Genomic DNA, 6,135 nt, shown 5'->3' on the forward strand with positions numbered 1-6,135 from the left:
GGTTGGAAGGGGCTTGGAGCAACCTGGGCTGGTGGGAGGTGTCCCTGCCCAGGGCAGGGGGTGGCACTGGATGGCCTTTAAGGTCCCTTCCAACCTAAGCCATTCTGTGATTCTGTATCATTAATGTATTTCTGAGATCCTTTTCTCCCAGAATGACAACAGGTATAATCCAAGTGATGTGAATGCACAGAAAGTGAAGGAAAAAATGTTTCCTTTGAGGATTTTTTTAAAACAGTGGCCAAAAGAAAACGATCAGAAAGCTTTCATATTTTCAGTCCTTTCAGGCTGGCTCTCACCTTAAACAAAAAATATCCAGAGAAGGAAACAATTTGAGGGCAAACCTGGCTGGTTCTGCTCCACTTTAACCAATTTGCTCGGCCCTTTGCAATGACACAACCCCCTTGTGCGGTGGAAGCCAAGCGTGAGCAACCCCCAGCACGAGCCACACCATGCTCCGTTCTCGCTTCTCCCGGCACTGATGACCACTGCACACAGACACAGACACACACAGACACACACACGCGCGCTGCTCCATCACCGCCCTGCAACGCTTCCGCCGTGCCTTCCCCCAAATCGCTCGTGGGTTGCGCAGCACGCGGGACGTGGCGTTTTCTCACTTCCTCAGAAGTGAAGCTCAACCCAGTGCCAAAGCAGCCAGAGAGATGCAGGCGATCCGAACACTAAAAGCCACGATTCTTTACCGTAGCTAAAGAAAGAGGAGGAAATCGCATGGAAGGCACATACGGAGAGATGTATTGCCTCTGGCTGTGCAACTGCTCCCCAAAATTCAGCCAGCGTTTTACAGCCTGCCCCTTTACTGCCTCATCCCTCGCAACCCTGTGATGCACTTGCGTGGAAAGCCTGGCAAAGCCCAGATTTTAAAACAAATCCCGAAGGACTGAGTAGGCGAAATACACTGAAAACAAGAGGCGAAGTCAATCTGGGGAACTGATTAGAAGTGAAAGAGGGGGTGGAAAAGGGAAGTGCGCAACTACGCTTTGGGCACCAGTCACGGTCACATCACTTCTGAGATCGGTAACAGCGCAGGGCAGAGAGGGACCGCCTCCCACCCCAACCCAAGGATGCCTCGCAGGCAGCAAAGAGAACACCCCCAGGAGAGAACAATCCATGGGAGAATTCAAATGGAAACAGAGAAAACTCTCTTGGCAAAGCATATGGACACACGGCACTGAGGAATTTCTAGCCAGAGAAAAGCTTTTCCAGAGCCAGGGATTCAAAGACCTCAGGTCACGGCTGTCTCAAATTGAGTGGTCTTTAAGAGTTGTTCGTTTGGGTTTTGGTTTTGGTTTTGGTTTTTTTTTTGTTTTTTTAAGTAGCGAGTTTGTGACTCTTCATTTTTCCTGCCCCCAGTTCCCGCACTGCCATCCCATCCCATTTACAGGCTCTAACTCCCGCTCGCAGGAAGGCGAAAGAGCTTCATTTAAAAAAAGCTGAGATTCACACATAATGCGTCATCTCAGGAACCCGGGCATAAGAAAGAGCACTGAAAAGTGAGGAAAAATCCTGAGCTTGGCTCTCCAGCACCCGGAACCACCTTGACTCTGCGCCAAGCCAGAATAAAAGTCTCTGCCCCAAAGACTTTGCACCCAAGAGGAGAGAGGTGGAAGAGGAGACGAGGGGAGGAAGGGACCAGGGAGACCGTGTGAGTCAGCACAACGCGAGGCGGCCTCGCTGCTGCCAAGGGCTGCGTGGGCTTCTCAGCAAAGCCACGTTTTGGGGGGAAATGAGAGGAGAGGCAGTGAAGCGGCTCAGGCCAGGTGATGGGGAGGGGGTGCCCACGAGCATCCTGCAAACCTCGCGCTTGGCTGGGGGTGACGGCAGCGGCCAGGGCAGGACGCAGAGATGGACTACGGTAAAACCACAAGGATGAAAAATAGTCGATAACGCTGGGTATGAGCAGGCCAAAACTATTTTTACACTGGCCAGAGAGAAGGAAGTTGAAAAACACAAGAGGAATGCCCAGAGAGGGATCCTGGCTATGCTCAAGCCACAGAAATGCTGAGCCTGAGACCGCGGGGGAAACGTCTGCACCTACGACACGGGAGAGAGACGGGCTGCAGGACGGACATACCCATACACCGAGCGTTTTGTGAAACGCCATGGGAGGAAAACCTCCCCAGGAGGAGGAGGAGGCGGCAGAGGGAAAGGTGCCAGGAGGTGGTCCAAGGCGGTGCAGGGGCGGGTGGGACAGGGGATGCGGGTTTGGCTCAGCTGGGGACAGGGACGGGGCCGCGCTGGAGGCAGGCAAGCGCCGAGGCGATGCCAGGGGCAATGGGGCTTGCAGAAAGGCCGGGGCTGTGCAGGTACAAAAGGATGGGGACAGGGAAGCCCAGAGGCGATGGTGGAGCGGGTGTGCACTGCAGCCAGCGGAGAAGAGCCCCGTGGGCCACCAGGAAGGGACGGAGGATGGAGTGAGGGAAAGGGGCCTGACAGGGCGTTACAGTTTGAGAACCCACAATTTATTGTCATTTAGACAGTTATTCTCTCACCCAATGACCCCTCCCCTCTTGGGAAGGGGAACTGGTGAAAAACAAGGAAACCTGAGGGTTGACACATAAGCAGATTTAACAGAATAATATTAAATAATTAACACTGATAACACTAAAGAACCAATACTGGTCCCAATAGCAATATAAAATACACAGGGATTACCCTCAGCCCATTCCATCGGTAGGAGCCGTGCGCTCCCCGCAGTGACAGCCCATGTGGGACACTGCCAGCGCTGCGGCTTCGGGAGGAAGGGACGGGCTCAGGGCTGCGGCACTGGGGCGAGGAGTTCTCGGGATGGCAGCCGTCACGGGAGAGAGAGGACTCCTCAGCAAACTTTCTCATTTCTATGGAATGTGCCGTTCATGGTATGAACTAACCCTGTTGGCAGCTTGGGTCCAGTGCCCGGGTCTCGCTCCTCCTCATCCCCGCACCCGGCGAGCTCGAAAACACCGAGACCTCGAAACCCGCACACCATCGCTGGCTGTGAAGTAAGTATTTTCACAAATTCAGACACCAGAGTCTTCTAAAAGTGCATTTTTTCTAAGCATTAGAAGAAAAATTAGTCCTGTGTGGCTCAAGCCAGGACACAGGGAGAGATCGGGTACCAACACGGCTCAGAGCAATGCTCCGCACAGCCCTCCCGCGGGCAGTGAGCAACCTCTGAAACAGCATCACTCCCGAGAGCTCCAACGTGCCTGCCCCGCGGGCACTGCCTGCTGCAGGACAGCCCGTCCCACACCCCACTCCCTGCTCACCCAAAAGCTCCATCCCTGGAGGTGTTCAAGGCCAGGTTGGACGGGGCTTGGAGCAACCTGGGCTGGTGGGAGGTTGCCCTGCCCAGGGCAGGGGGTGGGACAAGATGATCTTCAAGGTCCCTTCCAACCTAAACCATTCTATGATTCTATGAAATCCTGCATCCCAGGGTGAAGCCGGCAGTGCTATCTTGCATGGATGCTCACAGCACAGGGATGCTTTGTAACCCAAAGCAGAAAGAGGAAAGCAGGACACAGGCTGGACCAGCACATGGGGGCCCATCTATGGCACGCCAGCCCTCCCAGGGCTCTCTTCTCCCAGTAGCAAACAGGTCCTCCCTCAAGCAGTGTGGGGTCCCTGAGGAGTTTTCAGGCGATGCCTTCAGCAGGGTACCCTGGCACCTCCTTTTTTGCCCTGCAGTGCTCATGCTACACCCTGGAAGGAAATGTTTCCCCCGCTGTGGTCCAGGCAAGAAGGCTCTGCCTTCCCCAGTCCCCCGCATCCCCCCAGACAGTGCAGGACCCCCTTCGCCTCTTTTACACCCAGAAGCGGGTCCGGGGGGCTAAGGGAGCCCGGTGGCCAGGCAGCAGGAGACATGGCAAGTGCTTCGTTTCCAGGGGTGTCATTAGCCGGGGCTCTGGGTGAGAGCCCTCGTGCTCCCACCTCCACGCAGGAGTTTGTGCCAGCCTGCGCCACGCTCCTGCTCGGGGACACAGGCAGCTCAGGCTGCTGCGCCCCTCTCTGCGCTAAATGGAGACGGCTGTGGCTGATGGGAGCTCTCAGAGAAATAAAAAGCCATGCAGCGGGGAAGGGGAGGATGGGTACTCGGCCCTGGCACCCTGCAAGAAAACACTTGCGGTGGAAATGACTCACACTTTCTATCCAAAAGTGCGGAGGGAGAGCCTGCCCCCTCTCCTGCGCTCCCCACTGCCCCGTGCAAAAGCATCTCGCCCACCCACACCTCCTTCCTCCTGCCCCCTCATCGGAGGTTCCCTGCGAAGGGCGGGCTGCATTACGGGTCTTTCCTAACTTGGGTATCTCCTTTTTCAATGCCATGCCCAGTTCTCCAGGGACAAAGCACTGCTCCTAGTTACCAGCGCTGCCTCTGAGAGCGGCGTGAAACCAGTGCAAGACACCGGCTTGGAGAAGGCTTCAAGAAAACAGGCAAAAAAATTGATGTCAGTGTAGACATACAAACATTTACCTATCGTTCCTGCTTAGGCAAATAAAACTAATTCAGGCCTTGCACCATTTTCAAACTGGCTTAGAAACAACAGGAAGTCAGGACAATTCGCGTACAGCTCCTCATTTCCCTTCCACTTACTCAGAAGTGCGCTCTGCGCTTCGCAGCCTTTAGCAGATTGCGTTTTGAAACTTAGCTCTGCAGCCACAAGGGCCAGGAGGGCTGTTTTTTTTTCCTGAAAGCTTGAGATTCTTGCATAACCCCTTAAGCAGAGGAAACAGCCCTCAGAAAGCAGCGGTGCTGCAATGAAGCAGCTCCAGTTCACTGCCAACCTGCGAGTGGCCCGGGCTGCGAGGGAGTGCGGCACCTTCCCGCATCACCTCCAAAAACGATGCCCTCAAGCACAGAGTCGATAGGGAAAGCGCTGTCGGAGGCGAGCGGTAGCGGGGGGCACAGCCTGTCTCTGCCATGAGCACACACTGGAGGTGACCCATCACCGTTCCTGCACCGCGCGGTGCATTAGGGCGAGTGTCTGACATTGCTTTCGGTACCCTGGTCCTCTGTGCCCTGACCTTCCTCAGCATCACCAAGTGCTTCTGTGAGAGACACCACTGACCGCTCAGTACAGGCTGCCACGGTGTCTCCAGTCCCCGGACACAACACCTTTAAGTCCGGTGTGTCCCGCCTGTCCCTGCCCGCACAGGTACATCCCGGCTCCGATCCGGCCCTTCTGCACCGGGAGCAGAGGGAGGGACCAGCACAGGTCTACGTCAGCGGAGCTGCACCTGCATCCAGCTGAGCATCTGCCGCAGAGCACGAGAGGGATGCAAACATAGCCCAGCTTCGATTTTCTTCCTCCGAAAAGAAGAGCATTGATAGAAATTGGCAAAAGGGTACTGGTTTCTATGGGACAGCTGAATTTCTGCCAGATACGACTTCTCAAAACGTTCTCTAAGCACAGTCATGCTAAAAAAGGAAAATAGTAATTACAACAACAATAATACATGTTATTTATATAAGTTCTTAACTGGAGCATCCCAAAGTGCTTTTCAGATGTCACTGGTGTTTCATCATTTATTTATGTAGTATCAGTTTTATATTTAGCATCCAGTTCCAGAACAGCCAGCTTCACAACATCTTAAAGCAATTAATTGCACACAAGCAGAACCCCTCCCTTTCCTGCCTGCTCTTCAAAACTCTTGTTTTTCACTCAAGAAACCACTTGTGCACGGGGCCGAGCCAACTGCGCAGCCGCTCCCCAGGGACGAGCAGGCGAAACCCTCCTCAGCTTTGCTGGGCCACCAAACAGCGCGGCACCGGTCAAGCCGCTTGCCCGAGCCCGTACAGCAGTGCCGGGGAAAAACGGAGCCGGAAGTTGCGAGCCAGTTTTGGGTTGTTTTACACAACACAGCGAACACTCCCCGGCAGCAGAGCCAAACCCCAGAGATGTCCGCGGTGGTTTAACCGCCTGAGGAAGTTGTTTTTCTCAGCCCCCATCTGGGCAGTGTCTTTAGGCATCGTGCGCGGCTGCAGAGTTCTAAACTCTTTTCTCCCCGGCAAACGCAAGAGCAGCCAGGGATGGGTTCCGCAGCGCTGCCACCCACCCGCAGTCAGAATGCCATTTTTGGTGGAAGCACCTCAAAGTTTCCCCCTGGTGAAGACATCCACACAAGCTCTGGCGTTATGCA

This window comes from Charadrius vociferus, unplaced genomic scaffold (genome assembly GCF_000708025.1).
Source record: "Charadrius vociferus isolate BGI_N301 unplaced genomic scaffold, ASM70802v2 scaffold472, whole genome shotgun sequence".
NCBI lineage: Eukaryota > Metazoa > Chordata > Aves > Charadriiformes > Charadriidae > Charadrius > Charadrius vociferus.